Genomic DNA, 21,598 nt, shown 5'->3' with positions numbered 1-21,598 from the left:
CAGTGGCTTCTTTTTCCTTGAGATCTGGTGGGTATTTAAGGAGGGAGAGAAAAAGAGAGGCAGGAACCAACAGGACATGAGAAGGGGCGGAATGAAGTGAAGACAGCTAGGAAGGAAAAGTGAGAAGGGAAATCAAACGATGAGAGAAAAAGAGAAGGAGAGAGAATGAACAGGAGGAAAGTTTCCTGCTCACGAAGGGCTGTGCGTGGCGGGGTCGGGAGGCCATGGAGGGAGAGGTGCTTAATGGGTTTTCTTCTGCTCAGCTGTGCCAGCAGAAAAGAAGATGAATCCGAGGAGCCCTGACAAGGCCACCAAGATGCGGTGCTGGCGCACAGCTACTGAAGGCAGCTGCGGCAGGCCTGGGCCCCGTGGAAAGTATCTTCCTGACCACCAGCTCGGTACCGTAATCGCCTCCGCGCAGCGGCCCTCATTCTTGGGGGAGGGGCTGCTGGAGAGCCACTTGGTTTGATTTCTTTAATCTTTGGACACTACCTGTCGCAGAGGAGAGCGTAACTGGGACGCCCTGTACCTTCCCAGCAGCTCAAGCTGCTCACGTCTCGCGAGATGAGAGCCGGTGACGCCCCAGCTGCCGGAACGAGCTGGCCTTTTAATTGGCTTATTTGCTTCTCTTGGAGTCTGTCTTGTTTTTCTAGGGATGAAGCTAATCCCTGGACCTCTGTGGGGATTGCCTCTCTCAAAAGGGACCAGGGACCCTGCCGTGATGCTGCTTTGGGGGTGGAGTGGCAGTGACACCATCAGTGGCCCGAAGCCCCAGCTGCAGAACTGTCTACCCACCAGTGGCCCGAGAGTGTGCCCACCTGCTCCTTGGAGCTCCTCTTGGCCACAAAGACTTGGCCACTCGTAGGTCTGAACTCCCATCCCGGGAACCTGCCACTTGCTCTAAAGAACTAACTGTGGAGCGAGTTTTTACTTTTTTGTGGGGAAGGTAGGGATCAGCCTCTTGTTTTCCACAAGCCCCTTGGGCTGGCCAAAGGGATGCGGCAGAGAGGATGTCATTTGGGCAGAGCATTTCACAAAGGAAGTTCCCCAAAACAGGGCTGGGACTAGGGCGAGGCAAGTGAGGCATCCAGGATGAAAAATTTAAGGCAGCCTCACCCTCGGGGCTCCTGCAACTACAGGGTTGGCACCTGAAGGTGGTCAAGGCCTTCAGTTTGCACGCTGGGCGGGCTTCCCTGGTGGTGCAGTGGTTGAGAGCCCGCCTGCCGATGCAGGGGATGCGGGTTCGTGCCCCGGTCCGGGAAGATCCCACATGCCACGGAGCGGCTGGGCCCGTGAGCCTGCACGTCCAGAGCCTGTGCTCTGCAACAGGAGAGGCCACAGCGGTGAGAGGCCTGCGTACCACAAAAAAAAAAAAAAAATTTGCACGCTGGGCACCTCCCTCTTCTCCAGAGTCCTGGCCCTGCCCTAAAGAAGCCAAATGGGATGATCTCTACTTCCTTCTTTTGAGAAGTGTTCCAGAACTGAGCCACGGACATGAGGGAAGCTGCCTGGGAAAGGGAGGGGGCAGACTCCCTACACGTCTTCTGCAATGCAGCCCCCAGGTTCCCCACCAGGTTCCCAGGGGTCATGGCTACTGTCCCTGCCCGGTGCAGAGTCGGGGAGGATTCTGAGAAGAGGAAAGGAGGCACCGTGGTGAACTTCCTTTCCCTAGGAACTATTCGCTGCATTATTCACAAACATCGTAGTGCACAGGGATGGTGCCCCTGGCGCTGGGCAGTGGACAGAGTCTGTGGTCATGGGGGGTGTTCCCAGGCAGAGCACACAGGCCTCCATGTCCCTTCCATGGACCTCAGCCTCTGGAGGCTGAGGGTGAGTCTGGCCAGCGCAGTGCCCTCCAGTCTTCCTGCGGGTGGTCCCCTGCTGCCACACCCGGTGGCAGGTCCCTGGAAGTTTATGTACCCTTCCTGCTTCTCGCTCACCCTCTAGGGCTGTGCTCATCATCTGTACAGCTCTTTAGCAATTTGCAAAGCAGTTTTCACCTCCCCTTCAATTAGACCTTCACAGTGACCTTGACATTCTTTCATTAGCCCCATTTAAAATGATGAACTTGGGGCTTCCCTGGTGGCGCAGTGGTTGAGAGTCCGCCTGCCAATGCAGGGGACACAGGTTCGTGCCCTGGTCCGGGAAGATCCCACATGCCGCGGAGCGGCTGGGCCCGTGAGCCACAACTACTGAGCCTGCGCGTCTGGAGCCTGTGCTCCGCAACGGGAGAGGCCACAACAGTGAGAGGCCCGCGTACCGCAAAAAAGAAAAAAAAAAAAAACGATGAACTTGCTCAGGGACCGAGTAAGCTGGCCCAGGCTGCACGGCCCGGAACGGGGGCTCAGGCCTAGAATCCCTGTCTCCTCCTCAGGACAAGTGCTGCTCCGCCTTTGCCAGGCGTCTTGGACTAAATGCCCAGCAGACGTGCCCAGTGAGTTTCAGGGGCAAGAGCAGAGAGCCGCGGGCGCTTTGTCCAGGCGCCGAGAGGAAGAATCAGTGAAACACAGGCCTGCATCCTGCAGGAAACTTGCCGAGAAGCTCAAGGAGACAAACAGCAGTGCAGGCCGCGAGGGGCCAGGAGGCGAGTCTGCTGGTTTCCTGGTGCCTCTCCGGCTGCAGAGCTGCGATCTCTCTGATTTCACTTACAGTCAGCTCCTACCCGCCTGAATGTCTCCTTCCTGGAGAAAGCTCACCGACGGACACACCCGTTTCTCAGTCTCCATGGACACGGGGCTGGCATCGCTTCGAGCTCCGTGTTCTGCGCTTTCTAACCTGGTCCGGTCCATGGGACAGAGAGAACTCTCCAGCTCTTTCTCCCTGGTTGGCCTCCGGTTCTGATGGCCAGGTGCCTAGAGCATCCGGCAGGATGGGCTCATCTGAAACTGCTTGAGAAGCCCCAGGGGACGTCTCTCCATCCGAGCTGGCGAAGTGAGCGTGGGCCCCCGCCTGGGCCAGACTCGTCAGGATAAATGCCACCTGTGGGTGCCTGGGCTCCAGGGCAGAAGGGCCTCTGAGCTGTGCTGAGATGACTCTTGCCTCTGCTGCCAGCTACAGCTGTATCCATCTCAGGGTGCAGGGGGGCCCAGCCACCCCTGGTCCTTGGGCCTGGTTCTTTAAGCCCACCTGGGTTTACTTCTCCACTCCACGACTTACTGATTGACCTAAAACCAGTGCCGCAACTTCTCTGAGTGTAGGTGTCCTCTTCTGTTAAGTGGGAATAATGATGGGACCTCCCACCTCACCAGCTGTCATGTGGATCAGACGAATAATTGATGGATGGAAAAGTACTGTGCATCTGTTAAGTGCCTCACAAAAGTGGCTGCTGTCAACGTCATCACTGTGTATTAGAAGGCGTGGGCTGGACAGCACCAGTCCCCTCTGCCAGGGACCCACCTTTCTGCCCCTCCCCACCTTCAGGATCCCACCAATGACCAAGTTGCTGGTCACAATGCTGAGATCCATTGCTATTGCTATGGGTTGAATTGCATCACCCCCAAATTTGTACGTTGAAGTCCTAACCCCCAGGTCCTCAGAATGTGACTGCATTTGGAGATACGACCTTTGAAGAGGTAACTAAGTTAAAACAAGTTCTTATGGGTGGACCCTAATCCAGTAAGACTGGGGTCCTGGGGTGCTTTTAAGAAGAGGAAATGTGGGCACACACACAGAGGCAGCGAGAAGGTGGCCTAGGAGAGAGGTCTCGGGAGAAGCCAACCCTGCCGTCACCTTGATCTCAGTCATGCGGCCTCCAGAATTGTGAGGAAATAAATTTCTGCTGTTTAAGCCACCCAGTCTGGGGTACTTTGTTATGGCAGCCCTAGGAAACTAATACGGCTGTTACCACCGTACTTTCAGGGAACACTCATTCTCTAGGGCATCCACTGGGTGTTGTGTCAAAACGCGGCTCATTGTCAAACACGTTTGGGAACCACTGGGTCAAGCAAAACTACGTGGATTTCTTGTTTACCGCCAGACTCCTTGCAGCTCTGACCATGTTCGCAGCTGCTGTGACTCGCTGTCAACAGGGGGCAGGGTAGGTGGCATTTCCTCACTTTCTGGACTTACTTGGGCATGAAACCCTTCCACTGCAAAGCAGCCAGGAGATTTGTGTTCTGGAGAGCATCCTTTCTGGCTCCAAGGATCGTTCTGCATCAAGGACTTGCTTTCTGCCCCCTCTCCCCCTCCCCCTCCCCCTCCCCACCTGTTGGGGATCATTTGGGGGAAGGTCCAGGAGCGGGGGTGGGGCAGTGGGGTGGGGGACTCTGGTCCCGCGCCCTCTGCCTGCTACCGAGAGGGTCGCTCTCGCTTATCAGACAGGCAGCAGGGCCCGCCAGAGCTCTGTTTTATGGTCCTCTCATGTGTGAGATCTCGCCCATTAGGGAGAAGCTGTCAATGTAAAACAGATTTCGAGACATACTTTCTACTCCGGGATTATAAATAACCCCTCCGACCATTAGAGCCAGGGCATTTTTTAAAAATCCAATTTGTTTCCCACTTCGAAAACCATTTGCTTTGTTTCCTGCCTTCTGTGTTAGGAAGGGAGGCTGCAGCCTGGAACCTTCCAGAACCCTGGCTCCAAAAACCTTGCCCACCCAGAAAGAGGGCAAGCCCCTCATGTGAAACCTGCATTTTGCCTGCAATTATCTGTTATCCATTTCCCAGAGTGCAGCTGTGTATTTCTGAGGGACACGATTCTCTTTATAATCAGACAGAGCTGGGCAGAGCCCTGTGGATCAGGCCAGCGTCCCCGAGGAACAATGGGAGTGACCCAGGGGGCAAGAGTGCGACCACGGAGGGGTGGGTGGGGACATTCCCTTCTCTCAGCAGGGAGATTTGGGAAGGTGCTGATTTGGGTTTGGCAATCCTAAAGCCAGGCATAACTCCAAGAATTAAAGAAAGGAAAACTATTAAGTAGGCAAAAGGGCATGAAAAATCTCCCTTTCTGGGCTTCCCCGGTGGCGCAGTGGTTGAGAGTCTGCCTGCCGATGCATGGGACGCGGGTTCGTGCCCCGGTCCGGGAGGATCCCACATGCCGCGGAGCGGCTGGGCCCGTGAGCCACGGCCGCTGAGCCTGCGCGTCCGGAGCTTGTGCTCCGCAACGGGAGAGGCCACAACAGTGAGAGGCCCGCGTACCGCAAAAAAAAAAAAAATCTCCCTTTCTGGCTCTCTCCTCTCCAGCCACTCAAGCCGGGGCTTCTAGAAGAAGCAATGTATCCTCCACCTCCCTAGCTTCGTGAGGCCTCATTGCTCTGCAGTAAACCCTGACGTGAGAGATTCATCTCTCTGCCAGGAACATGTGCCCTGGTCCACCTCCCATCAGCCCACCACAGGGACAGGCGTTGTTCATCTTCCTTCTGGCTCAGCTTGCAGCCTCCAAAGTGAGGGGCACCTTGCCTGACTCTGGTATCAGATGAGGCACGGGTGTCCCTCCCCAAAGCTGGCACCTCCAAAGTCACAGTTTGTCCACTGTCTCAGGCCAGGCTGGAGTGGCCAGTATCTTCTCAGCAGGCAGGACAGCTCCCCCGGGAGGATGGAACTGCGGGGGTCCGGGCCAGCCTCTGCTCCGTCCCTCCCCAAACCCTGCTTCCTGCCCACCTGGCCCTGCGCCGTGCTCTGGAAATAGCAGTGAGCCAGACACCCTCCCTGCCCTGGAGAAGGTCAGTGTCCTGGAGGGAGAAGGATGCAGAAACAGCTGTTTACAAGACCTCTCAAGTAATAGGAGGGAGGACAGGAACGGCCAGGAGCCCGGAGGAGGACGGGACTGGCCACTGGAGGCACCTGGGAAGTGTCTGAAGAGGGTGCCTGAGCTGGGCCTTCACCCCAGCAGCAGAAAGGACGGGCTTCCCCTGTGGCACTTACGCTCCCCGAAATGACCTCATGTGTGTCCTGTGACTCAGTGGTTGTCCTTCCATCCCCCTAAAATGCCTGAAATCTCCATGCTCATAAAATAAACTCAATGGAACCACAAGGCCTTTGTCTATTTGGTTCATCTGTGTGTCCCCAGGGCTTAGCTCGGCCTGGCACAGGGCAAGTCCTCAAAAAGATGCGTGGAATGCTTGGGAATTAAGGCAGAGGGAAGTAAGGCAGGTGGGAGGGGCGGGGTGAAATGGCTCTGGCGGAGTGCCAAGTCCACCCCACCCCCACCCACCCCCACCCCCCCACCCCCCACCCCCGGTCCTACGGGAATCTCCTCCAGGCTTCCCACCCGTGCAGGTACCAGGATGGTGTTGCCAAGAGATCAATGACCCTGAATTGTTTCCCTTCACAACTCCAGGTGCACGGCTGCTGCCATGAGGGGCCCAGGTGAGGTCCCGGGCTCCGCCCTCCCTGCCAGCAGGAATGGGATGGAGGGTGGGAGCCGCTGGTTGCCCCTGCACCCTCTCCATCACCTGCGTGGTCCAGCCCAACATCTTGGGCGCCTCTGGGCTCCCATTTCTGCCTCTATTAAGCCGTGGTCCCTTTTAGCTCTCATTTGTAAGTGGGCCTCAGCCCAAGCAAAAGATGCAGCAGGAATCCGGCCGGATTCCCAGACGCTTAATTGGAGCCGGGCTCTTCATTACCTGCACACCTGTTTCCCAGCACCATATGGTCTGAGGTAAATAGACTGTAATTGTTTATCCAGATTCAATTCTGCAGTAAGGGAGGGAGTGGGTATGGGGGCCACAGCCCCCAGCTCCCCCGCCATCCTTCCCGCTGCAGATCCCTCCCCTTCCCCAGGCTGCTGAAGGACAGAACCCCCCGGCACAAGGTGAAAGTGTTTGCAGCTGTGGGAGCAGAGCCACCTTCCACATCCGGGGCCCACTTTGGAGCAGCTGCTCCACCGACTCCAAGGAAAGGGCCCTGCCCGGCCGTGTTAGCTGTCGTGAGCTTGGCGGCCTTGCCTCTGCCCTTGCCATGAGGCTGGGCCGGCGGGCACCTCTCAAGGCCTGGGCTAATTTATCCCTTCCCCTTGGAGGCTGAAGGATGTCTGAGAGGCCTGGGCTTCGGGGCCTGGCAGGCCTGTGCTGGAGCTTAGCCTGCCAAGCTCTTAACTCGGTGGCCTTGAGCAGGCCGGAATATCTCAGAGCCCTGGCTACCTCTAGTAGAAATAAAGGCAGCGACTTCCGCATCCCAGGGGTGTTACTAACGGATAGAGTGAACAGTTAAGGGGTGCATCCACTGGTCGGGCAAGCTGCCGGGAGCTCTAGACCTAGGACGCCGCCGGGAGCTCTAGACCTGGGACGCCGCCGGGAGCTCTAGACCTGGGACGCCGCCGGGAGCTCTAGACCTGGGACGCCGCCGGGAGCTCTGGACCTAGGACGCCGCCGGGAGCTCTAGACCTAGGACGTAGCAGCTCTTGGAGGGACTTTGATTAGTCACCCTTTACCGATGAACACATTGAGGCTTAGGTGGGTTAAATCATTTACCCAGGGCCACCCAGCCAGAAACCAGGGGAGCTGGAATCCTACCCCAGCTCTGCTGACTCAGGAACCCAAGCTCTTGACCGCCATGCTAGATTCACGTTAGGAGATAACACAAAAAAGAGGCCTGGCCCGGGAGCACAGAAGGGGATCAGTCAATGCCCATCCCCTTCTCTCTGCCCTTCCTGCTGTGAGCAGAGCTCTCCCCCACCCCAGCTCAGCCTGCTTAGCGCAGCACCCAGCTTCAGGGTGCTCGCGTGCCCTCCCCCCAAGGTATCCCTGCCCCCTCCCCAATCCCCTTGTCTTTGCTCCCCGGGCCAGCCTGCCAGGGAGCGGTGGTCCTTCCCCAAGGCATGGCTAATCCCTGGTTGTTGGCAATGCAGGAAGGGCAGACAAAGGAGAAAGATGGCTAGCAGTGTCGCAGACAGAGGTAGGCTCCTGACCTTGGAAGAAGTCCAAAGCCTTGATCTTAAGAAAGACCCAGGGCCCCTGAGCATTTTTGGGGCTCTGGATGAAAAGAGGGCCCCATGCAGGAAGCAGAGCGCTCAGCACCTGGCAGGGAATCAGAGCCGCCAAAGAGCCAGGCACTACAACCCCCTGGGGCCTCATTTCCAGGCTCAGGAAAAGGACTCCTTCTCACCATGTCGCTACCTGGGTCCTTTCCCTTCCCCGCCGAGAGCTCCCCAGCCTGTGCCACCCCCCACCCCAAGCGGCTCCAGGAGGATGGATGGTTTCCCCAAACCCAAGAGAAGGGATGCCATGTCCTCTTAATCTGCGCTGAATTGGTCTTTAATATGAAGAAGGGCTGCCAGGCCTTTCAGCCCTGATGGATCCTTTCTGCAGCAGAGACACCGGCTCCTACCTGGAGCCTGCCCCGGGCCAGGCAGGCAGCCTCGTGGTGGGCTTGGATTAGGCCTTACACTGCCCCCCGCCCCCCAGCCCTGCCAGTTGGCAGCAGCCGCCCCTGGGCCCAGGCCTTGGATCGGGCCCTGCAGGAGGCTCGGAGGAAGGATGGGGCCCGACTCCAGTCCTCCGAGACGCTTTCATCCTTCTGGAGAGATAGATGTCAATTTCCCCACTCTACGCACATGCTTTTCAGACCTTAAAGAGAATCCCCCAAGTCAGGCATATGGCTGCCAGAAGCCCGCAAACCAGAGAGGCAGCAGAGAAAGCAGAGAAGGGATGCTGGAGGTGGTGAGGTAATCATGGAAGACTTCCTGCAGGAGGTGCCCCCAGGGGGCTGGAGGTGTCTGATTCCCGGAGGCTCCCTGATTGCTCTCTGGAAGCCAGGGGCTGAGGCAGGAGCAAGAATTCTGTGAAGGAGAAAAAATATGTCAGAAAAAAAGAAAAGAGCTTTTCCTAGCAAGTTTTCCATCTGCCCATGGGGGATGCCCTTTGAAGAAAAGCCTCCAGCCATGAGCGGCAATGGCAGACTCTCACGTCTCCGGGAATGAGAAGGAGTTTTAAAAGATATTTATGCTTCTGCATAAATTGGCCCCTCAGGGGATGCCGTGTGGTTCTGCCTTGGCCTGGTGAGTATGGGGATATTTTCAACCCCAGGCATCAGGAGGGAGGCTGTCAGAGTAGCCGGTCAGGGGCATGCCCTGCCCTCTGTGTGGAAAGGGTGCACAGTGTCCCGGAAGCGGGGAGTCCCTCACCCACCCCTGGGAATGTGAGCCTCAGAGGAAATTCTTGTAACTCGAAATATTCCAAAGAGGAAGTGGAGTCCTGGGTGCCGGTGCGGGAAGGGGTGGAAGGGAAGGGAAATTGACACGCGCTGGGCCCTCACTCCGTGGCAGGCAGAGGACCAGGCGCTCTGTGGACAATACCTCATTCAATCCTCAAAAACAATCCTGCAGGGCTGTATTGCCCCCATTTCACAGGTGAGGAAACCAAGGCTCAGAGAGAATAAGTCACTCGCCCAGGCTTACGCATCCAGAGGTGCCAGAACTGGTACTTGAACCCGAACCACCTTCTGCGCCTCTCCTTGAATATGCTCCGCTTGGGGCAGGATCCAGGCAGGGGGAGCAGCTGGACAGGGTTCCTGGTCCTCCCCGCACTGGCCCGCACGATATTGGGCCAGGATCAATCTACAGAGATGCAGGGACAGTCAGGGTGAGCAGGGAGTGACGGGAGGAAGAAGGTCCCTCGCCCGGCCTTGTCCTTCAATCAAAACACCTGTTTCCAGACCCCACGGCCCATCCGTCAGCCACTGCCATCTCCTGGCCGCCCGCTGGACCAGCACCCGTGAGTCCCCAGCTGGGGCTTCTCTCAGCCCAGACAAGGGTGCCAAGGTCAAAGGGCTGGGAGCTCGAGCCCCTGGGAGCTCGGAATCAGAGGACAAGAGCTCTAGCTTCCTCGATCCTTGGGTGGAATAACTTTGGGGTGACCCTCACCCTGTCCCCACTTCCCCAGTGGGGCTGAATGCCCATTGCCCATGGCAGTAACTTGCCCAACAGTGCAGCATCCTGTATTGGCTTCCTTCCCTTCCTGGTCCCAGGATCACCTCCCCACACACACTCCTTGCACGCAGCACCCTGCCTCAGGCCGGCTCCCTGGGGGACCCCCACTAAGATCTCCCCTGTGTGTCCTTCCTCCAGCCTGCACACCCCCCAACCCCAGCCTCCTGGCCACCCGACTCCCATCTATCAGGAGAAAGACAATTGGTTTTCTCCTTGAGGAGACATAACTAATAACCAGATCACAAGGGACCAAAGACACAGGCATCAAATATTACACAGACCCGAGCTAGATCTGTATCTCTGTATCTGTCGCACCACGCTTTATCGTTCCGGCTGCGGCCGCCCAGCCCTCTCATTGATGAAGTGCGTTATAAGTGCTAAGTAATAATAATACCGTAAAATGCCTGAGTGCTCAAGCATGGGCTTTGAGCTCCAGATAAAATGCCAGACAGATAGATTAGCAGGCAGAGGAAATGCTCCGGGAGCCGCCTCCCCACAGCTCCCCGGGCCTAATAGATAGGTCCAATCAGACCACTTCAATTACGACTCGGGGACTAATGGCCAAGAGTCTGATTAGACGCCTTGCTCGGGCGCCTGTGCTGTGCAGAGCTGGTGACAGCGGGCGGTGGAGAGGCAGGGGCAGGGCGAGGCTGGGAGATGTGCTATCCCATGAGGCGGGGGCTGGAGGGGGCGCGGCCTGCAACCTGAGCTGATCTGGGAATCACCCACCTGTGGCCCCCCATCTGGTCCTTACTGAGGTGCTCAAGGCTGCAGCAGGGCCAGCATCCTTTTCCGCGGTCCTTGGTCCCCTCCTCTCCTCGGGGCTCCAGGGAAAAGGCAGGAAAATTTTCAACCTCTTAGAAACTTTCCATCAAGGGAGATAGGAGTTTCTGTCACCTCTAATGAAGAGAAAAGGAAGGGGCTGGACAGGGTCAGGGAGAACCAGAAGTACGGGCCATTTGCTTGTCCCGGGAGGACAATTTAGGAGAAGGAGGTGGCTTTGTCTCCATGGAGAGCCATCAGAGCTGAACCCAGGTGGAGGGGCACCCAGGTAGTAAGCTCAGAGGTAAGCCGGGCAGAGAGGATGTCTGCCAGCCAGGTCAGAGGTCAGAGAAGGGCCCCATGGGGTGTGGGCTCCAGAGGCAGGACTTGGGCAGGGGCCGCGGGCTATGGGCGGGAGGGAGAGGTTCTGAGCCTCAGGGACAGAGTGACAGGTAGTAATGCCCCGGAGGTTCCAGCGGGCCCAGTGCCTGGGTTCCAGCTCCTCCAACCACCACTCCCTCTGTCCCGCCTTCTCCCCTGCAGGAAACGTCAGAATGACCACGGCTGCACGTGTCTGAGAAACAAGTGGGAACTGATCACGTATTTTGCTGAACCAAAGACCCTTTTTCCATATGGGGCCAATGACCCTCAGAAAAATGTCTGACTCAAGGTACATATTAAAAAAAGGAAGGAACGAGAGAGGGGGAAGAGGGAAGAGGGGGAAGAGGGAAGAAGGAAGAGGAGAAAAAGGAAGAGAAGGAGGCAGCAAAAACCATTTACACAAAATTTATATTTGAGAGAGAAAATAAGAAAATGTTTGATTCCTTCCTAGTCCTTCAGAGAACAGAACTGGGAATGTTGCTGAACACATACTTTTTTAATAAATGAGAAACAGAGAATTGAAAAGCTCAAGGACTAGTATTGGAACGCTCACAGCTGGGTTCCTTGATCCTACAGGACGGGCCAGGAGGAGATGCAAGCCAGAGGCGAGGGGGAAGGGCATCCGGCAGACGCCGTCAGGGAGCACCAGGCCCCACGGGCAATGGAGCCAGAGGAACGCACCCCGTGTCCCCCCGTTCGGGAGGAGCATGGAACACGCCCCAGAAGGAAACTGAACTTCTACATTCGAGTGACTCGCGAGCCAGAGATGAACTGACGGGAAACAGAAGCAGCAGGGGCAGGGGATGTGGCGGTGCGGGGCTGTGGATCAGGGGACGGGAGGGGCCCAGATGGGAGAGGAAGCCAAGGGCGGGAGGAACCAGAACCGGGTTGGTGAAGGCTGAGGGTACAAGCGGAGGACGGGCAGCTGGAGGAGGCGCCGTCTAGGAAAGAGACCAGCAGAGCTGGACAGCTAGTTCCTCGCGATGGACACAAAAAGCCACGAAGGAAAGGCTCTCCTTCTTCCAGAGGGTCTGAGAGAGGAGAAGTGAGGTCCCGTGGGGTGGGCCCAGCACACCCTGCCTGGCGGGGTGAGACTGGGCAGGGTTCAAGCTCTGGCATCACACAATGGTTTTCCAGCTCGTGCAGGTCCTGACAAAGTCCAGATTCCCCACCCACCCTCTTCCGGGCTTTTATTCTAATAGCAGGAGGAGCCCCACTTGCATGCTGCTAGTAGGAGCAGGCTTTCCACCTCTCCCCACCTGCTCCACTCTTTTCTTTCCATCCACCTGTTGCAGCCCACCAGCCCGGTCAGCTGTCAGGACGCTGGGCTCGATGATGTAGTCGTTTGCTCAGGCTGCCCTGGTAAAGCACCACAGGCCGGCAGCCTAAACAACAGATATGAATTTTCTCACAGTCTGGAAGCTGGACGTCCAAGATCAAGGTGTTGGCAGGGTTGGTTTTTCCGAGGCCTCTGTCCTTGGCTTGCAGACGGCCGTCTTCTCCCTGTGGCTTCACGCGGTCTTCCTGCTGTAAGTGTCTATGACCTAATCTCCTCTTTCCACAAAGACCCCAGTCATAGGGACTAGGGCCCACCCTCATGACCTCATTTTAAATTAATCACCTCTCTAAAGACCCTGTCTCCAAATCCGGTCACATTCTGAGTCGCCGGGGGATAGGGCTTCAACGCTCTCTTTAATGTGAATTTGGGGGGACACAGCTGAGCCCATAACAATGCACGATAAAGGAGGCACACAGCCGGGGTTTTAGGGCCTGACGCCCACACTGAAGTCTGCTGGGGACCCTCCTTTCATCCCCCCAGTGGCGGCGCCGCCCGTCACCAGGGCAGAAAGCAGGCAGCCCCTCACTCAAGGAGCCCCAGCTTCCAGCTCGTTCTCTTTTTTCTCCCTCTGCTTGGGCAGGGCCTGCCATGTGTGTCATCTTATGTCTCAGGCAGCAACTGGGACAGAGGCCCCAGAAGGGGGACTGGGCTGCTGTCATCAATGCTCTCCTCCGCCTTCTTGAGTGATTTTCCAGCACTGCCGTTTGCAAGTGGAAGACAAGGAATTTTAACCTGGACTTGTCTGACTAGCCGGCCCTTTCTTTCCCGCCTCACGACGCCAACCTGTCTCTGCCATTAGCTTCCTAAGCTGGAGGGTGGCAGTCGTCACAGGCTAGCAGTCGTCACACTGAGGCTGGAGATCGGTCATCTAGGATGTCAGGGCAGGTTCGGAAGAGCCGGCCCAGAAGTCAAGAATCTGGGCTGATGGAGATGTTCGGATGAGCAAGCAGGTCTCCCAAATCTCGACAGAAAGGCTAATCAAAATTGCAATTGTGGGAGCAGTGGGGTGTGCACCCCAAGCTCATCTGAGTGGGTTTCCCTCTAATGGTGCCGGGATGGAGTCTGCTCGGGGCCTCGCAGAGAACACTAAGCCCTGCTTGCAGCAAGATCGTTCTAGACGAGGGACTTGGAGGTGAGACCAGGACATCTCAAATGCACCTGGCAGGAAGATGCTAACTCTCCTTCAGGGACTAGCCCAGGTGAGAACAGGGAACAAGGAGCACGGGCAGGATGCAGACAGGTTACTCAGCCTCGACCCGGCGCTGCCATTGCCCTTGGAAGCCATGCGTTGTTGGGATGACCGGGACCAAAGTTCTTAACGGGAGCTGGGGTGTGACTGGGGTCGGCCAGGGTCTCTCGCTTCCTCTGGAAGGGTTCCCAGGGCGCTGCTGGCTGGGGGAGGGCTCTCAGGGGCCCATTTCCATCCAGTGTAATGGTCATGACAAGAGGACAGGCGCCAGATGGCCTGGGTTTACTGTGTGACCTTGGCCATGGGACTCAGTTTACTTGTGGCTTAGTTTTCTCATCTGTAAAATGGGGCAAGGACAGCACCACGTCACTGAGAGGATCAAATGGGTCCATACGTGAAAAACGCATACACGGTGCCTGGCCGGAGGCAGGACCGCTGCGCATTAACTATTAGCTTGTACGGCAGGATGGGTGTTGTTTCATTCCCTGAGCAGCTGGTAGAAGATGCCTCTTAGAGAGAGACCTGCCTTCGTAAGGCCACTCGAGGTAGAAGCTGTATCTTGGGAGCCTGGTGGGGGAACAGTCGCCTTGCAGGGACAGAGGAGGAGTTTGCTGGTTGCAAGGATAGAGGATAAAAGGAAGAGCCAGGATCGGGGAGAGGGTGGGGTGACCCAGGGAGCATGGAAGCCCGGGAGGTTCCCCCTGCATCCCTCAAGTCTTACAGAACTCACAAAATTCCTAAAGCCAGTGGATTGGCTTTTATGCTCATTTCTGCCCAGATAATGTCCCCAGGGGTGGCTGCAGGCACAACGTTGGGGGTCTGAGCCAAGTTTTCTGAAATCTCCGAGGGGCAGAGGGTGATGTATTCACCACGGGGCATCAAAGGGTCTGGATGAATCAGCCGGAGGCCAGAAAGTGAGCGAGGCAACAAAGGTGGCTTCCCACGGACACGTCCGCAAGGGGAAGGCTAACATCTCAATAACACGGAGTAGACTCCAGCGCCGAGGTCTCGGCCTCTCGGGCAACAGCACGGCCCACGTAATTCTCCTCGAATCGCAAATGGAAAAGGCAACTGAATGTCAGAGACGGTCTGAGTCGCGGCTCAGACCCAGACAGGGAACTTCTATGGAATTCCGGTGCGACAGCCCCCAGGCTCGGGGACCGGCTGGGGAGGCCAGTGGCAGCGGGCTCCTCCCCAGTCTGCCGGGAGATTGAATCCAGCCTGATTGTGTCCCCGGGCCCATGATGGAATTTCATCAGGGATCCCTGGAACTGGAGAGCTAATTTGCAGCCTTCTGCCACCAGCGGCTCCAGATAAAGAATGCAGAGTGTGTGCTGAGGTGTCGGAAACCGCGCCTGGCCACCATCCATCATCCTGTCAGAGCGTCACCTCGGAGAGCCCTGCTTCAAGCAGAATCGGGTAGAGGACTTTCCGCCCGAGAATATCAAACTGCAGCAAAGTCAGGTTAGGGAGTCTTTGCTCCCTCAGTCCCTTCACTACAGGTGAAGGAGTTTAGGGTTTTCCCAAGTCATCCCGACAGACAGCATCCCCTCCCTCCAGGTTCTCAGGGCCTGGGTGGCAAGAGTCATCAACCCTCATTTGGTTCTAGAAGCCTGTAAATATCACTGTGGGTTTCTGTCTTAGCAGGTGGGATATAGAGACTGGAATGATAGAAATCCTTTGCACACAGAGAGCATTTATAAAATTCATCCACATGCCTTATCCTCACGGCCACCCTATCAGGGAGGTATTGTTATTTGCCAATTGGCAGATGAACTGAATGTGGCTCAGAGAAGTTGAGTGACTTCTCCACGTCACACAGAGAGTCGGGGGAAGGTGGGGCTTGAATCCAGTTCTTTTGACTTCAAGTCCTGCACTCTTTCCACTCTCTATGTGACAGCTAATCTTTCCTCCCAGACTCTTCCTCTCTCCCAGCCTCTCTCGTGCCGTCTGTCCTGCCAGACCTAGTCCCCAGGCACGGAGGGAGGGGTCGGCCATCCCAGTGGTAGAAGGGCACAGATCTCTTCAGCCCATCTGCCCTCCCTCCTCTGAGTCACATCTGGCTGGGATGAGGGAGACAGGAGCCATTTCAGGGTGGGGGGTAGGCGGTGGTCAAGTGATTCTCTTTGATCTGATAGATCCAGGAGGTCAGGCCACACAGTTCACTTCCTGGTGAACGCGCAGGGAGACACAGGGGCTGGGGCCTGGCGCCCAGGGAAACTGTGACTCATCCGTTTGAAAATGGTACCAGCCGCCCCAATAGGAATCCTTCTGATGGAGTGATGGGATGCCCCGAGTTTCATGCTTGCTTATTCCAGTGACATGGGGCATCATTTCCAAACCCAAATGGTACCATGGACCCCAAAATGAGGGAGAAGAGGAGGGAGTAGGGAAATAGGAGCAAACCTGCCTCCAGAGTCACTGAGCGAGAGAGGCTACCAGACACATCACTCCCACCCGTGGACCTTTGAGGAGTGCTCATCTCATATAATCTGTAGGGGCCAAAGGGGAAATGGTAGGCAGAATAAGAGCCCCCAAAGATACCCACGTCCTAATCCCTGGAGCCTGTGAATGTTCCCTTACACAGCCAAAAAAGACGTGGGGCGGGGAGACTCTGTAGATGTGACTTTGTAGATGTGACTGTGTAGATGTGACTTTGACTTTGTAGATGTGACTAAATTTCCCTTCTTGAGAGGAGGATATGATCCTGAATTGTCTGCGTGGGCCCTAAATGCAATCATAAGACTCGTTTAAAGGGAGGCAGACAGAGATTGGACCACAGACGGAACAGGAGGATGCAACGCGACCACAGGGGGAGAGATTGGAGTGGTGCAGCCCCAAGGCAAGGATGTGGGCAGCCACCGGGAGGCGAGGAACAGATCCTTCGCTCGAGCCTCCAGCGGGAACGTGGTCCTACTGACACCTTGACTTTGGCTCACTGCAGCTGACTCTGAACTTCCGGCCTCCAGAACTGTAAGAGAGTACATTTCTATTGTATTAAGCCGCCCTGTTTGTCACAGTTTATTACCGCAGCCCCAGGGAACCAATACCAGAGAGACGAACAGCACGGATGGTGACCACTGATGCTAGCAGATCTGTCCAGTAGAGCTGGGGCTGCATTCACAGAAGCAAAGCCCCGTGGAGAGCAAAAGGTCTGCACGTCCAGAGGGAGAGATAGCAGTTAGGTGAACGGCAGGCCTTCCACTTCAATCCAGTTGGCTAGTTTCTCTCCTGTCTGTCCCACTCATCCTTCTCCATCCCGCGGTTTCCCTGACGTTCACACCTGAGTGTCTCCACTTTTGCTCTCTCTACAGTGAATCAATACAGTCTACGTCTGTGTCTGTCTTAACGAGACCTCATCCTGGAACAGGGGTCCCAATTGGGCATCTTCAAGTCTGGCCTGGGGGATAGCTGTCCTCTTCACAGCCATCCCCGTGTCATGGGGCGGGGAGTGTGGCTGGCACACCTGCTTCATGCGGAAGCCCTCCTTGGACTCAGGGTCTTGTGGACCTTTCCCTTCACACACTCAGAGGTCAAGAGGCCCTTCTGGCAGGCCTCGGCCCCTGGTGGGGATGGTGACTGGAGGGGCACACGGCAGGGAGAGGAAGCGGGGGGAGCCGTTCAGCTGAAGCAGGTGTGCAGGTGGCATGGGGAGGAAAGAGAAAAGGTGGTGGGAACAGGAGTGCATCAGGGGAAGGTTTCCGGGGACTCAGCTGGACCGTGGAGGGGGCGGCCTGGGGCCACTGGAGGAGAGTTAAAACAGAGGGCGGGGCCAGCTAGGAGTGAGAATAAGGAGCCCGCATGGTGACACCGTGTGGAAGAGAAAAGTTCATCTGTGGAGGAAGAGATGGGCAGATAGAAACTGAGCAGCCTCCAGAGGTGCTTGGCAACAGGGGCAATGGTGGAGTCTGAGCGGTTGGGCAATGGAAGCACAGGGAAGCCGGTCGTTCATTCACTCACTCGTTCATCCATCCAGTAAAACACCCGTGGAGCTCTGACTCTGAAAGGCATTGGGCTGAACTCCGGCGACACGCAGCTTGAGAGGTCCGATAGGGAGGCGGCGACAGGGCCCTGAGGTCTAGGAAGCAATGAGGGGTGGACGCTGATGCTATCAGCAAGCACATGGTAGCGGAGAGAGTGGATGTCTGAGGTTATCCGGGGGAGAGTGGAACTACAAGAAGAGCACAGGGCTCGGGCAGACCCCCAAGGAAATGCCATTTAAGGACGAGCGTGAAAAGATGCCTTTTCCCAAAGGACAGGTCAGTGAATGAATGAATGAATGAATGAACTAGGGTTGTATCTCAGGACCAATGGAAGGAGAGAAACAATCCAACAAAAGGGCTTCCCTGGTGGCGCAGTGGTTGAGAGTCCGCCTGCCGATGCAGGGGACGCGGGTCTGTGCCCCGGTCCGGGAAGATCCCACATGCCGCGGAGCGGCTGGGCCCGTGAGCCATGGCCGCTGAGCCTGCGCGTCTGGAGCCTGTGCTCCGCAACGGGAGAGGCCACAACAGTGAGGAGCCCGTGTACCGCAAAAAGGAGGGGGAAAAAAAATTCCAACAAAAACCCCTTGCACCCCCAGACTGGCCATGTGCAGTGCTGGGCTCTGCGGGGGACCCCAGGGGCATAATCACAGCATCCGCCCGCAAGGCTAGGAGAGAAAAAACAGTGTCTCAAGGCTGCATAGTGCATGATTAATTAACAAATGAACTGCGCAGGCTAAAATCGCATAAAAGTTCAGAGGACAGAGAAAGCGCTCAGGGCTTCAATTGTCAGGGATGGATTTGCTGAAAGGTAAGACTTGACCTGGGTTTTGAAGAAGGAGGGGTAGAATTAGTGCAGGAAAAATGTAGGCTGGGGGCCGGTCAGGATCCGCCAGGCCACGGGAAGTGTGGGAAAAGACCAGAGTTCAGGGTGCACTTGGGGTTGGGGGCGTGGAGTGGGTGCTCAGGGGTCGGGCCTCAGAGGCCTTGGTAGAATGGGGTACGTGAGGGGCCTGTGTGTCTGGCCAACACTCTTGGACTTGGGACAAATAGAAAATTTTTCAATAGGGAGTGATGTAGCGAGGCAGGACCCATCAGAAATCCATGGCAATCGCTGGATGGGGAGGTGATGAACTGAACTGTATGCAAATGGGATGCTGGCCGCGGGAATGCAAAAGAAGAGGGTGGACCGAAAGAAGGCCCTGGAGGAAAAGTGGATGGAGGGAAAGGCTAGAGGTGCCGGCTGGGATTCTCCTCCTCTCTCTACAGCTAAGACCCTGTCATGGAGATGACCCACTCCTGCCCCACGGGGGCGCTTTGTCTGCTTTTATCTTTCTTTATTTTGTTTTAACTTATCTTGGATTTTTGCCCTGATGTAGACCAGCAGGGCTGGCTCAGAGCTCTGCTCAGTAGCAGGCGTCCAGGATGGTCCTCAGGGGGCCGCGTGAAGAGTCCCAGTGCCCAGGGCCGGGCGGTGCCCATCCCCACCCTCTCCAGGTGACCCCAGAGGAAACACCTCCCTTCAGAGACCTCGGGGCACAAGGCTTCCACTCCTTACCACCTTCCGCGGTAGACATACTGGAGCAGGAATGGGAAGAAAGAAATTCATTCGCATGTCCTCTCCCCAGCTCAGAGCAGTATTTTGCCCACAACCCTATTTTCCAATCTCTCCTCTATTCACAGCTGTGTGTGTGGAGAGAATGTGGAGTGTGAGAGCTTGTCGGCCCTGGGAGCAGAGGTTTAGGAGAGCTGTCCCCGACCTGAGGACCCACAAATCCACAGGGGCTGCCCCCAGGGCCATTCCCAGGAGCCCACCTGAGAGGGTCCCTGGCGGTGATCCGGTCACCTCCCTTGTATGCACCCAAGGTTCCCCTTGATTCTCTCCACATCCTGCATCTCCACCAACCCAGCCCCAATCACTGACTGCACTGCTTGACTGCCAGGACCAATTTGCCTTCCTTCATTAAATTGTTTTTCCCTATGGGTATATTCGTTATCCACTGCTGCATTTTTAAAATGCCCCAAAACTTAATGGTTAAACCAACACATTTATCACGTCAAAGTTTCTCTGGGTCAGGGCATGGCTTAACTGGATCCTCACCTCTAGGTCTCACAAGGCTGCAGTCCACGTCTTGGCCAGGGCTGGGGTCTCCTCCGCAGGCTGCCCTGGAGCAGGTTCCACCTCCAAGCTCACTCTGTGCTTGCCGGCAGGATTCAGTTTCCGGTGGGCTGTTGGGCTGAAGGCTTTACTTACCCGGTACCTCAGCTGTCTTCCAGGGCTGCGGAGTCCTTTGCTAGGCTGTCTGTGTCTGGTTGGGCTGCCAGGGGAGGGGAGGAGCCTTCTGGGGGCCCAGGTTTGGAAGTGGCAGCATCCCTTCTGCCTGGATTCCAGAGGCCAGAACTCAGTCACCTGGCCCACCTGTCCGGTGGTGGAGACGTGGGGGAAGCCCAGAAATGTGGGGTGAGAAGGGAGAGGACAGACACACAGGTGAACAGTCCTCCAACCTCTGCCCCACGCAGGAGCTCACGCAACAGAGCGTGATAGTTAGTTTTATGTGGCAGCTTGACTGGGCCATGGTGGGCCCTCTGACGGCTGCCTAGACGGTATTTCTGGGTGTGTCTGGGAGGGTATTTGGGGAAGAGACTAGCGTTTAAACTGTTGGACTGAGTAAAGCACACGGATGGGTCCCCTCCAATCGCCCGAAGGCCCAAGCAGAACGTAAAGGCAGAGGAAGGGAAGATTTGTGCTCTGACTGTTTGAGCTGGGACATCCATCTTCCCCTGCCCTCAGAGCTCCCGGTCACAGGCTTGCAGACCCAGAATGGAACTGACACCACCTGGAACTGACAGCTCTCCTGCTGTCAGGCCTTCAGACTACACCTTCAGACCATACTATACCTTCAGACCATACCTTCAGACCATACTATACCTTCAGACCATACCTTCAGACCATACTCTACCTTCAGACCATACTATACCTTCAGACCACACCACTGGCTTTGCTGAGGTCTCCAGCTTACAGACGGCAGGTCACGGGAAGTTCCACCATCAGCCTCCACAATCAGTGCGCCAATTCCTCATAATACACGTCATTATACTTAATGATATACATATCCTATATAATATAGATATTATATGTAATATTATATATGCTTTTGGTTACATATCCTATTGGTTATGATATATATGGTTTTATATATTTGTGTGTATATACAGTATATATATAAATAGTATACATGTATATATGTGTGTACATATGGTAGCATATATGTACATATAAGTAGTATGTATGTATATATGTGTGTGTAGTATATATGTATACGTGTAATATCTATGTGTGTATATATAGTATGTATATATGTGGGTATATAAATAGCATGTGTGTATATATGTGGGTATACAGTATAGATGTGTACATATAGTATGTGTGTGTGTGTAGATATATAAGCAGTATATATGTATGTATGTGTGCATTGGTTCCGCTTCTCTGGAGAGCCCTAATACATAGAGTAAGAGGAGTGGGGACAGCCAGACCCTTCCCAGCCCAGGTCCTCCTCCCTCCTGCCCTCCGTCTCCTGGCCTCACCTAAGATGTCCTTCCCCAGCACCTCCACCCCACCCCCATCCTCTGACCTCCTCCTGCCAAGACTGTCGACTGTAGATGCAGGTTCTCAGGTTCTGAGAAATGGCCTCTTTCACAGCCGCCGCCGCTTCCCCACCACCACACACGCCCTCATCCTGGTGAAGCCTCCGCAGGCCGACTCTGTCTCATTGTCTCACTAGCAAAACGAACGCAGCACCAGGCTTGGAGTCCAAAATCCAACTTCAGGTCTGGCTGCTGCCCCTCTCTCTCCAGCTTCTAGGTCCTGCTCTATTAAACGGGGGGCGGGAAAGTGAGGGCGGAGATTTAAGCTAAATGATGTCTAGACTCCCTCCCTGTGTCTCTCACCTTAACTGACTCAAGCTTTGATCTTTCACCGGATGTTCTTAGCAGCTACTTCCTGAGTGCCCCGTGCCCCTCCCCCGCCCCACTCACAGGCTCCTGAGTTCCCACGCATGCGTCTGTCACTTGCACGTTTGCCA

General features: G+C 55.9%; 1 protein-coding gene across 2 annotated transcripts in view; it reads right to left on the bottom strand.

The window, feature by feature from the left end:
- Window positions 1-21,598, bottom strand: part of RPL38 (ribosomal protein L38) — a 797,591-nt gene that overhangs the window by 356,533 nt on the left and 419,460 nt on the right. The window lies entirely within an intron of this gene.

The sequence above is a fragment of the Orcinus orca genome, chromosome 19 (assembly GCF_937001465.1).
Source record: "Orcinus orca chromosome 19, mOrcOrc1.1, whole genome shotgun sequence".
In the NCBI taxonomy this organism is placed as follows: Eukaryota; Metazoa; Chordata; class Mammalia; order Artiodactyla; family Delphinidae; genus Orcinus; species Orcinus orca.
This window is presented reverse-complemented; position numbering and strand designations above follow the sequence as displayed.